This window comes from Triturus cristatus, chromosome 1_2, assembly GCF_964204655.1.
Source record: "Triturus cristatus chromosome 1_2, aTriCri1.1, whole genome shotgun sequence".
Classification (NCBI taxonomy): Eukaryota; Metazoa; Chordata; class Amphibia; order Caudata; family Salamandridae; genus Triturus; species Triturus cristatus.
Window position 1 is genome coordinate 132,570,783 of NC_140580.1, and position 14,350 is coordinate 132,585,132.

Genomic DNA, 14,350 nt, shown 5'->3' on the forward strand with positions numbered 1-14,350 from the left:
GAGGGCTTCTTGGCTCCCAAGGTCCCTCAGCATTCAAGAGGTCTTCATCCCCCAATCAGTAGTTTGCCAGAAGGCATGTTTAAAGAGTGATGGAAAAAGGGGGCCTGGCCTCTGACAACCTCTCAGCAATGCCGCTGTGTGGGACTTACCGGAGGTAACAGTAAGGGTAGTTGGCCCCCAAGGACCCTCGGCAGCCAATGGGAATTCATCCCCCAGCCAGTTGTGCACCAGGAGGCAAGTTTGTAGAGTGGTGGAGAAAGGGGGCTCAAGTTGAGTCCCAAGATTGTTGCCAACACTTCCTGGTTTGAAGTGTTGGCAGCCAATCAGATCCCAGCACAAGATCAGAAGGGGTCGCATTCAACAGTTTGGGCTGTAGCCGTGTTTACGTTTGGGAATATATATATATTCACTGAAAAAACCATAGGTTTCAGTGACGTTATAGTTAATTTGACATTTCACTCGTACAAAACCAGAGAAATTCGAACGTTATAGTTAGTAGAGCTAACTATATATAACTCGCGTCCCTGCAATGCACTGCGGATGACGTCACATATTACATTACTCATGACATGGTCAGCGACATCACTGATTACATCTCAAATGGCATCACTGATGACATCATCCAGTGAATGTGTGTTTCTGTAAAGTTTAAATATATTTTATATATGGTAATGCGAAGGTGTATTGAAGAATGAGTTGGTGTATAAGTGTGTGGGTGGAGGATTTAATAGGTGTGTGACTGACTGTATAAGTTAGTGGTTACATGTGTCTTACTGAATGCATGGGTTAGTGACTAAACTGTGTGAATGTCTGTATCAGTCTCTCAGTTGTTGTGTAAGCTGCTGCATGGGTTGATGATTAGGTTCATGACTGTCTATATGGGTTACTTATTGGTTGCATGAGTATCTGTATGGGTGCCTCAGTGTTTGTGTGTGTGGGTGGGGGCAGTGTGTGACTTTCTGCCTACATGTGTGAGTGGATAATTTACTGGTTGTATGGGTTCAATAGTGCATGTGGAAATAGCTGTATAGGTGAGTGAGTTTGTGTATCAGTGTGTTGGTGAGTGAATGTATGTCTCATTGGTAAATGTGTGAGTAACTACATATGTGAAAGGCAGTATATGTGAGTGTTTGAGTAAATAAATGACTATATGTGAGAGTAATTGTGAGAGTGGCTGTATAAATGAGTGTGTGCTTGTGTCAGTGATTATACAAGAGAGTAAGTATATGTTAGTATCTGTATGAATAGGTTAGATAGTGAATGTATAAATGTATAGGTGAGTAAATGGCAGTGTTATTGATTCTTTACATGACTAGCTAGGTGTGTCAATAACTCTATGGATGAGTGACGATGTATGAGTGTTTGTATAGGTGTATGAGTACATATAATAGTGCTGTATTGATGAGTGACTGCATGTATGAGTAACTGTATGGGTGAATGAATGAATGTGTGTGTATAGCTAGGAATCAGTCAGTGGGTATATAGTAACTGCTATTGATTTGTCTATGGTTTCGAAAATGGTAGTCTGTATTTTAGAGTGGGTGTATCAAAGGTTATATTAGGGTGTGAGGAGGTGCATCAGATTATCACGTGGATGATGTCATCAGTGATGTCATTTGAGATGTCATCAGTGATATCATCAGTGATATCACTGACCATGTCATGAGTGATGTAATATGTGACGTCATCAGCAGTGCATTGCGGGGGCGCGAGTTATAGTTAGCTCTACTAACTATAACGTTCAAATTTCTCTGGTTTTGTACGAGTGAAATGTACAACTAACTATTACATCCCTTAAACCTATTGTTTTTTTCAGTGAATTTTTAAGGTTTTTTTAAATGCTAATTTCTAACTATAACATCCCTGAAACCTATGTTTTTTTCAGTGAATTTCAAAGGTTTTTTAAATGATAATTTCTAATTATAATGTTCATTAAACCTATAGTTTTTTTCAGTGATTTTAAATTATCATTCCTTTCTCAACCTGGTGAAAACAGCCGATATCGCCAGTTTTCCAGCAATAGCTTCTGTCAAAAACAATCCCCACAAATGAGAGCAACAACTAACGCTAATAATATGCATAGTAGGCGTTCCTGTGCAAAAATAACACAAAAACACCACTTCCTGATATTTTCAACGAGCAGCCAAATCTGCGGTGCGATCCAAAAACAGGCGATAAGCTGCATTAGCAGTAGGAATGTAACATCTGCCTTTTACTGGTGTAAAGTAAGACGACTACCTACAGTGTGAAATAGAGCCCCGCCCAGAATCACATCTGAAGACCAACACATGTCATAGAGCTACTGATCATGCACCTCCGGCACCCAAGAAAGCCACAAAACCCACTGCCACCACCCTCAGGACCTCCCCCCCAGACCACTCCCCCTACTACCACCGAGGCAGCGCACAACAGGACAGCAGACCTTCCAGAAACGGCATGGCCCCTCAGCCACACAATAGCTGAATGTTGCGAGATGTGGCAACCAAACATGTGTGAAGGACGCAAGTCACCCACCAATAATAATGCACACAATACCAAGTGTAGCGGTGATGTGCTGGACAGACCTCATTATGCAGAGCACAAACCTCCATGTGTACATATACTGCTGGTGCTTGTAGTGTTGTGGACAGTGGACGCAACCATATTACCTCAGGCAGTGGGGAAGATCTCGGTTATGTACCTGTGTCGTCGTCCCCTGTAAGCGGAAGCGCAGTGGGCTGGTCCAACGTACGCCACTCCAGCGTAGAAGTGTGAATAAATAGGTCGTGGCTCTGGGCGTGGTTCACATGTGTGAAGGCCAACGTGTCTGCCAGAGTGGCGGCCCTCACCCTGCCACGTGGCTGCCACCATGACCGCGGGCCTCCTCGACACAGGCCCCCTGCGAACACAGAGGCACAGCACCGCAAAGTGATTGCAGATGACGCAGTCCAATAGGCAAGACACATTGCTCCCAGTGCGGCCCGCCAGGACCACGCATCATCGCAGGCTGCATACACACTGAGCGCCAGAGGTCCCACTAACTCTGTGCACCACAAGTCAATGCCACGTGGCTTTATTAAGGCAGAATTAATTAGACAAAAGAGATTGCTACCAGTGCGGCCCGCCCGGACCACGCATCATCGCAGGCTCCGCACACGCTGAATGCTTCTGATGCCACTAACTGTGCAGCTCAAGTCAACGCCACGTGGCTGTCTGCCCTTGCTGGCCGCTGCCTCTGGCCTACACTACGGTTCGCAGGGCTCACAATTCAAATTCAGTCTTGATTAATTAATTTCAGAGTCCAGTAGTCAACTAACTATAACGTCCCTGAAACCTACATATTTCAACAATATAGTCCATACATATTTCATCTTTTGTTCCATACGCCCACACCGTGGTCAGCAGAGCTCACAATTTACATTGAGACATGATTTATTATTTGCAGACAGAATTGTACTCTATGTCCTCGGATTTTGTCAAGAGGAAGTGACAAAAAGCCTTCGTCAATGTCTGTGCTGACTACTGCCTTCGATCTACTTTGCGGACAGCAGGGCTCACAATTCCGATCGAGTTGTGATTGCAGATGATGCAGTCCAGTAGGCAACAGACATTGCTACCAGTGCGGCCCTCCCGGACCACGCATCTTCGCTAGCTGTGCACACGCAGAATGCTTCTGATGCCCCTACCTCAGTGCACCACAACTCCTCATGGACCCTTTATGATAGAATCTTTTGTGTATGATTTCAGATCTGCTGCCCCTATCTCAGAGTACCACAAGTCATGAACCCTTTACGATAGAATCTTTTGTGTATTATTTCACATCTGGTGCCCCTACCTTAGTGCAGCACAAGTAATGGACCCTTTATGATAGAATCTTTGTGTGTGATCCGATGATTACTGTTTTACTTGTTGCCAGCACCAACCATTCCCTGAGGGCTGGCTTACACTAACCCCACACACATCCAGCACAGACATCACTGGACATGTGACCCTGGTAATAAAAAGGGGGCGAGCGCACGTGCCCGTACCCAGTTCCACTATCTATCTAACTGTGTCTGTGTGTTCATTATGTATGCATGATGCTGCCCCTGGGCCTTACCACATTACATTCTGCTGTGGACAGCACTCCCAACCATGTTACCTCTGGCAGTGGGGAAAACTTTGGTTATGTAACTTTGTCTCGGTCATTGTATAAGTACATAAGTAAAGACTGGATCATTAGAGTACTGCAAGGAGAGTGTATAGTGAATTTATAAGTGCTTCGGAATTGGCGGAGTGATTGGATAAGTACATATGTTGGCGGAGCCTAACCCCCCAAGCACAAGCTTGGCTCTAATTGGCTGCCCTTTATGTGCCATAACATAACATGTGTATTGTAATGCGCACGTTCACCCAGAGGTCTCTTGGCGCTGAATAACAGATGTTTATTGTTACCCAACTCAATGGTACTCATTTTATCTACCTCACATGGATGAAAGGCTGAGTGGACCCACTGGGATTTGATGTGCCAAAAACTGAAATTTGGGCTTTGCATGGCCCTGTATTGCTACAGCTACAACACTCCACTGAATGTGCAATAAACATTCATATTCACACAGATATGTCATGTGCTCGATCTTTCATGTGTGGAAGTATGGATGAATGTAGGGTCAGTGATTCCCCCTACCTTATGTTGGCCATGTTTTGGGACTTGGGTCACAGGGGGACACATTGGCGCTTACGGCCCGGGTGGCGGCAGCACTACAACAGGGACACCCGCATCAGTTGATTCCTCATACAGCCCAGGACGGGACCACGCCCAGAGCTCCGGAGTAATTGTTCACAGCCTCAAGCAGGACTGGCATAAGCCAGGCCAGCCCACTCCGCTTACGCATACAGGGAGGGACAACAACGCTACATGGCCCAGATTTTCATTGTAGTGATCTGCTGCTCACAGGTCTAGTTGTCAGTACACCACAGCCACTCCCTGACAGCTGGTTTACACCCACACCACACCCATCAAGCACAGGTGTCACAGGACACGTGACCCTGCCAATAAAAAGGACCGGGCACACTTGCTCCACGCCATTTTCATTTCAGACTTGGTGGCACCGGATGCACTGCGACTGACACAGGCACACCGCCACGGGAGGGTGACTTTCGGTGAACTGAGGTAGGGGCACTGTAAGTGCTGAGCGGGTGTGCAGCCTGCGATGATGCCCCGTCCCGGTGGTCTGGACAGGACAGGTTTTGTGTGCCCCACTGGACCACAGTGTAGGCCTGAGCCATCGAACTGGGGGGCCACCGCCACGTGCCGTGGCCTCACTGGTCAGAGAGTTAGTGGCACCGCAAGGGCTGAGCGGGTGTGCAACCTGCGATGATGGCGGGTGCACTGGTATGTCCTCTGCCATGGTAAAATCAAGATGCAGCACCAAATGTGAGACCTAGAGGCCTGCGGAGCTGGGCTGCATGATATGCAGGGTGCTCTGTCCGCGGGCCCCGGGCTTGCAGCGGCACGTGGTAGGCCAGGCAGTGGGAGTGGATGTGGTGCAGCAGCCTGGGTGCGCAGCAGCGGGCAGTCATCTCCGGGCAGTGGGATGGATGTGGTGCAGCAGCCTGGGTGCGCAGCGGCAAGCAGTCACCTCCGGGCATTGGGAGTGGATGGGGTGCAGCAGCCTGGGTGCGCAGCAGCGGGCAGACACCTCTGGGCAGTGGAAGAGGATGGGGAACAGCAGCCTGGGTGCGCAGCGGCAGGCAGAAACCTCTGGGCAGTGGAAGTGGATGGGGTGCAGCAGCCTGGAAGCACAAAGGCGGGACAGCGATTTAGGCATGCGCAGTCGCATGAACTCTGCCATTTTTGATTCTGTACTATGTTTCAGATGAGTGAGCTTGAGGGCTCCACTATGTCCTGGCACGTGGTTGGAGACACACCGGTGGTGGAAAGGTGAGCTGTGAGGGTTTTGTCCACAGTGTGGGCACTCACTGTCCCTCTCCATCTCTTCCTTTCTCTCCCTCACACTCTTTCTCTCTCTATTCCTCTCCCTCACACTGTTTTTCTCTTTCTCCCTCTCTTTCTCTCTCTCTTTTTCTCTCTCTCACTCTTCCTCGCTTTCTCTCTTCCTCTTTCTCACACTGTTTCTCTCTTTCTCTCTCTCCTTCTCTCTCACTGTTTCTCTCTCACTGTTTCTCTCTGTCTTCCTCTCCCTCTTTCTTTCTTTCTCTCTTCCTCTCTCCCACTCTTTCTCTCTCTCTCCTTTGATGGATGCATGACGCACAATCTTATCTTGCTTTTTGTCTAGCAGGCTGTGATTCACAGATTGACGACCCCCCCACACGGACCTCCCGCCACGATGTGATGACTTCAGTTCCACTGAGTTAGTGCCACCAGAGGTGAACGTGTCTGCAGCCTGCGATGATGCATGGCCATCCTGGCAATCAACACCCACTCTGAATTGTGAGCTCGGCTTGACCGCGTGTACGCAACGGCTGAGAAGGTTGCTTCAGCACGTGGTGGACCCTCTTACACACACGCCGGTGGCAGAAGGTGAGCAGAGAGGCTTGTTTCCACAGCAGCGGGCAGTCACCTCTGGACGGTGGGAATGGATAGTGTGCAGCAGCCTGGGTGCATAAGAGCGGGCAGACACCTCCAAGCAGTGGGAGTGGATGGGGTGCAGCAGCCTGGGTGCACAGGAGCGGACAAACACCTCTAGGCAGTGGAAGTGGATGGGGTGCAGCAGCCTGGGTGCACAGCAGCAGGCAGACACCTCTGGGCGGCAGGAGTCGATGGGGTGCAGCAGCCTTAGTGCGCAGGGCGGACAGACCCCTCTGGGCGGCAGGAGTCGATGGGGTGCAGCAGCCTGGGTGCGCAGGGGCAAAACAGAGAATTACGTGTGTGCAGTTGTATGTACTCTGCCATTACTGATTCTATACTATGTTTCAGATGACTAAACTTGAGGGCTGCACTATGTCCTGGCATGTGGATGGAGACTCACCGGTGGCAGAAAGGTGAGCTGTGAGGATTTTCTCCACAGTGTCAACACTCACTCTCCCTCTCCATCTCTTCCTTTCTGTCACTCACACTCCTTCTCTCTCTCTCTCACTCTATATCTCTTCCTTTCTCTCTCACACTCGTTCTCTCTTTCTGTCTCTTCCTCTCTCTCTCATTCTTTCTTTCTCTCTCTCTCTGTCTTCCTGTCTCTCTCACTCTTTCTTTCTTTCTCTCTCTCTTCCTCTCTCTCATTCTTTCTCTCTCTCTCCTTTGATGGACGCATGACGCACAATCATCTTTCTTTTTTTTTTTGCAGGCTGTGGTTCACAAATTGTCGAGGGATGACACGCCATGCCTGTAACTACTTTATTTTGTTGTTTTGTTTAAAGAAAATGTTTTATATGTAAATCCATAGATGACTGAGATTCTTATTTGTCCAACCTCACATGCATCTTCTTTATTATAATTCTGCAACATCAGCCAATTTGTTACGTTCCAGATTTCCTAAGGTTGCTGTCACATTTGTTTGTGGGGGGTGGGGGTGAGGGGGGATGGAGGACAAAGGGCTGGTGGCAGGGGTGGCGGAGCAGTGTTGGGTGTCCGAGCTGCATGATCGTTGGCTCCATTGCATCTGTTGTCATTCAGGTGTGGCTCTGGGCTGGGTTCCCTTTCATGTTGCAGGTTGTAGTCCGACTGTACACCAGCTCAGAACAGGCGTAAACTTCCTACCACTAACACACCTTATCTCCTGTTTTGTACTCTCTTCGACGATCTTGCTGGCGGTTGAGAAACTTGTGAAGTGATGTGTTAGCTGCTTTTTGCACATGAACGCCTACTCTACATCTCATTAGCAATATTTGCCGGGGTCATCCATGACGATGTGAGGCTGCTATCGCTGGTAAACTGGTGATATGGGCTGTTTGCTCCAGCTTGTGAATGGTGCGTTAAATTTATCACCATTTTGGTTGCGATAAAGTGCTGTTAACTCGGCGATGTGTCCTTTAGAATATACCCCTCGGTGTTTGAAAGGCTTAAGAAGTATTCGAGTGCCGCGCTGAGAGCCGCAACTTTTTTTTTTTTTTTTAAACGTCCACTTTCACTAATTTACATTCGCCTCAGGGAACACATTCCCACGAAGCATGCAGACATGTTCATTATTTTTTTTTAAAAATCAAACAAGAAGAGGGCCGTGTAGGCCCCCATCCCATGGCCAATTCCGGCCCCAAGGACCCCATCCCCCGATGCCTTGCCTCACCGTTGGGAACCCCCACGGTCCCGCCGGCTCCCCACGTCCTGCGGGAGCCGGCATTGCTTTTCCACACGGAGAGTTGCTGACATGCAGCTTCCCGTGTGGAAAAGCAATCGGCTTTGGATTTTGGAAGCGAGAGCAGGTTTCCCTGCTCTCACTTCCAAAATCCAAAGCAAGTTTGCTAAGACAGGGCGGGAGCCACGTGGCTCCCGCCCTGTCATAGGAAACAGCAGTGTCCCAGGGTTGGGTACCTCAGGACACTGCAGGAGCCGGCCCTGGGGAATGGCGGTCCCCAGTGCCATCACGGGCTCCAGGAGGAGGGCCGCGCACCCCCCTCTCAACATGAGTGAAGCCCCGGGGAGGTGGTGGTTACTGGTGCTCCGGGGGCCCAAGCGAGTCCCCGCTATTATTTTTTAAGAAATGCCCCCGGGACCTAGCCCACACGACAGCAATTGTTTTTAAACAGTTTTGGCAGAATTCGCGACCCCAGCGCACATTGAAACAACATTTTTTTTTTAATGCTTTTTTTGGCCCTGGGGCTCCTTCTGGGACCCCTGAGCAGGCCTAGAGAGTCAGGGTGTTTCTACCTTTCCCCCATCTCTTGTTTTATATCTTTGTTTCTCTGTTTTCTGGTGACTCGCTTCTACCGAGTCACAAGATGGCTGCCAACACTTCCTGGTTTGGAGTGTTAACAGCCAATTAGAATGAAGGTCGTGGTCATGGCAGCCAATTAGAATGAAGCTCGTGGTCGGGAGGGGTCCCGACTCCACCACTGCCCTAGATATCGAAACTTTTATTTTTTGAATTTCTCAGCAACTACTGAACGGATTTACACCATTTAAAAAGAGGTCGCTTTCTGAACCAAGCACTACCTTTTTGCCAAATTTGGGGTAATTCTGTTCAGCAGTTTCGGCTGTAGCCTTGTCCAAAGTTTCCTATAGGAAATTGATTTTTTTTACTCTTATTTTTTGAATTTCTCAAAAACTACTGAACGGATTTACACCATTTAAATAAAAAAAAAGGTCGCTTTCTGAATCAAGCTCTATCTTTTTGCCAAATTTGGGGTAATTACGTTCAGCAGTTCGGGCTGTAGCCCGTCTCAAAATCTCCCATGGAATTCAACATGAAGAAAACGCGTTTTGGGACCCCACTTTTTTCTCAGCCCCCGCTTGATGAATCACCCCCAAACTTTCAGGATAGGAGCTGGTGTCACAACACCACCGAGTAGTCTAAACTACGATTCTGAAGGTGTTAAATTGCTTGCTAAAAGACTGTGTCCTTTGAAATATCCGCGCTGGCGAAGATTAACCCCAACTTGGAAGACGTCTTTGAGATCCCTTCTATGTGGATTGAGAGTCTCTTCCATTCTCAATTAGACTCAGTAGTACACTTCCTGGAAGAGTTCTCGGTCTAGTTGTTATAGACTCGAGACTCGTCTCAGGGCTCAATGCGCATGCGCGAGGTTCGCGCGGCGCACTTCAACTGTTTTCAGTCATGAAAACGGTCGCTTTTCCACAGAGCGCCCGTTTCTTCTGGGAATCATTGCAGAGAGAGTCAATTCATGGGGCCCAAACCGCATTCCTAGGGAAGTATTTATGATAACTTCCATGTTTTTAGCGCGGTGATTTTCTGACGTGCTTTTGGTATTTACAGTGGATTCTCAGTCAGCAAATAATCTACTTGACGAGAAACCTTCGGTGGAAATCCTGTGGGCGAGACAGCGGATGCAGTCACTTCGGAGAAGTTGTTCTGTGAAGAGAAAACTTCTCCATTTCCAAGTAAGAGTGTTCATTTCTTCAACTATGGATCAACAAGCAGTTTTTTAGTGAATTGCAATGCAACGGAGGCACAGATTACTCAGCTGAATTCTCGAGCATATAGAGTTCTGGATATTAAGCACCTGAGATTACCAGAACTGCGAGAGTTATCAAAAGACTGTGAACTGTGTATCTGGCTACCTTATGTACTGTGAATCAGCGCCAAGGCAATAAGTATAAGACTGAGCATCAATAACTTTTGTATTTATTAAAGAAAAGAATCAGAGGCAGAGAACTCTTCTAAAAGTCTGAGGCGGATATAAGCTCTCTGAGCAAACATTCTAGTGAGAGTTCTCTACCAACAATCCTTAAGACTGATCAAATAAGCAATAGACTAACAAATATAGAGGGAGGCAAAATCTCTGGTATCACAGGTAATTGATATGTTAAATAGAAAAATCCATTTCAGCCAGTACTAGAGGCAGGGAAGACTTAATTGGTGTGCTTGTGTTTACAGGTTCCTTCACGAGAAAAAGAAAAAGCAGTAGAAGCACCAGTGTCCAGAGGCAGTCTCTCTTTTGTTTGTCTTCCACTTCCCCTTTCCCCCTTGGCTAAATACAGAGGCAGTTGTCATCACCTGTCACTGGCTTTGGTGAGAGGGATTTGAGGACTTGATCATCTGCTCCTGGGGAGATCGTATCCTTGATTTGACAGCTGGCCTGGATAGACTTTTGTTTTGGAGAATTTCGCAAAGATTCGTTAAACGACACCAAAGTTATTAGCAAACCCAAAAATGCTTTTCCTATAGAAACTTGGTTCTAACTACCTATTGGCGACCGCCAGTAGGTAATAAATAAATAAATAAATATATATATATATATATATATTCACTGAAAAAACCATAGGTTTCACACACGTTATAGTTAGGAATTAGCATTTAAAAAACCTTAGAAATTCAGTGAAAAAACCATAGGTTTCACACACGTTATAGTTAGGAATTAGCATTTAAAAAACCTTAGAAATTCAGTGAAAAAACCATAGGTTTCACACATGTTATAGTTAGCTGGACATTTTACTCGTAAAAAACCAATGAAATTTCCCCGTTATAGTTAGTTCAGCTAACTATAACTCGCGCGCCCGCAATGCACTGCTGATGACGTCACATATTACATCACTCATGACATGGTCAGTGACATCACTCATGACATCACTGATGACATCTCAAATGACATCACTGATGACATCACTGATGACATCATCCAGTGATTGTGTGTTTTTGTGAAAATTATATATTTTTTTTATTTATGTATAACTCAAGGTTGATGGAAGAATAAATGGGTATATAAGTGTCTAAATGGATGATTTGTTTTTGAAAAATTGATTGTGTAACTGACTGATTAAGTGTATCTTAGTGAATACATGGCTTTGTGAGTAATGTTTAAATGTGTATATATCTGTATCAGTCTCTCACTTTGTGTATAAGTGGCTGCATGGGTTGGTGAGTAGCTACATGGGTGCCTATTTAGGTTATTAGTTGTTTTTTTGAGTATCAGTCTGAGTGTCTGCATGGTTCGGTGGGGGGTATTACGTAGTGCATCGGTGCATGAATGAGTGACTCACTGTTTGTATGTGTTGAACACAGCATGTGTGCAGGACTGTATGGGTGGATGAGTGTGTGTATGGGTGTGTTAGTGAGTGAATGACTGTCTCAATAGTGTCTTTATGAGTAACTACATATGTTTTAAACTAGTATATGTGACTATTGGTGTATATATGTGAGTATATGTGAGAGTGAGAGATTGAAAGAGTTCCTGTATGAATAAGTATGTGTTTCTATAAGTGATTGTTTAAAAGACTAAGTATGTGTAAGTTTCCGTAGAAGTAAGTATGGTGGTGTGTGTATAACTATATATGCAAGTAAATGTATGTTTGATTCTTTATTAGCATGAGTGACTATGTGTGTGAGTAACTCTATGGATGTGTGGCATTGTGTAACAGGATGTATAGGTGTATGAGTACATATGATGAGTGAGTATATGTATGAGTGACTGTATTGGTCTATTGGTGAATGAGTGGATGTGTATGTGGATCTTAGAATTCCTGAAGAGGTTGTTGTAACTGGTATTGGTATGTCCATTGTTTTGAAAATTTTAGTCTCTATTTTTGAATGTGTGTATCAAAGGTTATATTAGGGTGAGAGGAGGTCTGCCACTCTATCACAAGGATGATGTCATCAGTGATGTCATCAGTGATGTCATTTGAGATGTCATCAGTGATGTCATGAGTGATGTCACTGACCATGTCATGAGTGATGTAATATGTGACGTCATCAGCAGTGCATTGCGGGCGCGCGAGTTATAGTTAGCTGAACTAACTATAACGGGGAAATTTCATTGGTTTTTTACGAGTAAAATGTCCAGCTAACTATAACATGTGTGAAACCTATGGTTTTTTCACTGAATTTCTAAGGTTTTTTAAATGCTAATTCCTAACTATAACGTGTGTGAAACCTATGGTTTTTTCACTGAATTTCTAAGGTTTTTTAAATGCTAATTCCTAACTATAACGTGTGTGAAACCTATGGTTTTTTCAGTGAATTTCTAAGGTTTTTTAAATGCTAATTCCTAACTATAACGTGTGTGAAACCCATGGTTTTTTCAGTGAATTTGCAAGGTTTTTTAAATGCTAATTCCTAACTATAACGTGTTTGAAACCCATGGTTTTTTCAGTGAATTTGCAAGGTTTTTTAAATGCTTTTTTTTTTTTTTATTCTTCATTTTTTTCAAACATATTTTTAATTTAATTTATTTATCTTTTATAAAGACTATGCTTTTTTTTAAAAATTTATTAATATTTTTTTTATATATAATTTTTAAAATAAACAAGTAAAATGTAATTCTATTTTTTTTTTTTATTACGCGTACCGTAAGCTTACGGTAAGCGTACGGTTTACGCAACGTCCGTAATCTATCCACGCTGGTTGCGTAGAGTAACGCACTTTGCGTAGCCGCGCGTGGGACGCGTGCGCGCTTACGCAACACGCGCACGTTACGCGGTAGTGCCGGGGAGTGACTGTTATGCGCATGTGCGGAAGCGTGTGTCTTTTTTACGCGCACGCGTACTTTTTGCCGTAAGCGCACCGTAAGCGTACCGTAAGCGTACGGTAGGTCATGTGATCATGAAACACAACTTTTGATTGGTTGAAACTACTTTCAGTTCTAGAACTCTCCTACACCACACCCATTCCCCTCATTTCTGCTTGTGATCCCTTAGGAGAAGGAGCTGGTTTGTCTTTGGGATACGATGGCAGAACAGCAGAGCCCTTCTGAGAGTGAGGCTAGCACCAGCAGCACTGTCTTGAGGCAGAGAGCGAGGAAAGTAAAGCCTTCTTATGTTTGGGATTATTTTACTTTTCCAGAAGGCCAGCAAAAGGTGAATGCACCCTTAGTTACTTGCATTCTGTGTAAGCGTGTACTTTCTAGAGGTAATCCTGACAGGAAGTATTCCTTTGGGAATCACACCATGATGAGGCACCTCAAAGAAGTACACAGAAGGACACATGGTCATCTTTTTGGAGGTAACTCTTCAGAAAGACGAGCCAGTACATCCACAGCAGCTCAGCCTGGACCATCATCTGCAGGGCTGACTCCTTCTTCTGCAGGTCAGGTGAGCCCTTCATCTGTGGGGGGAGAATCTCCTTTTGCTGGCCCTCTGGAAATTAATCCTCGGTTTGCGAGGGTTGAAGTACGGTGCGCCACTTGTCACGATCTAATTACTTATAGGGAGACTAGTGTTTCCCTGGTGAACAGTAAAATAGATCAGCACACTTGTCGTACTGTCTAATATTCCCAATCTTTCTTTCCTCTGTCCCTGCATGAACACAACGGTTCTTTTAAGAGCCAACCTTATCTTTCATCTTTTTTTTACATGTTTTTAAAAACTTTTTTTATTTTTTTTTTTACCGTACGCGTACGGTACGCGTAATTTTTTTTTTTTTTTTAAAAAAAACACTAAAAATAATTTATCACATTACAAGGTCTTTGAGAGACTACAATTATTACTATTGACTTACCATACTCACTCAAAGAAAAATTTATTCATTTGTTTTTTTAAAAAATAGTTTTTAAAATGGTTGTAGTTTACGAAAATTTTCTATATCGATCTGGAAAAAAAGAAAAAAGTATTAATATTTTTATAACAATTTATAATACAGTACACATATTTACATTTTTTACCAAAAAATAATTTTTGCCTTATTTTTGCTGTTTTCAGAATATATTGCATTTCACTATAAATTGTGAAAGCAATTGCATTCATCATTTTACAGCGGGCAAAAAAAATTAACAATCTCAAAGATTGTATTAAAAAAGCCCAGAATCTCTTCTCATTTAAACTTAT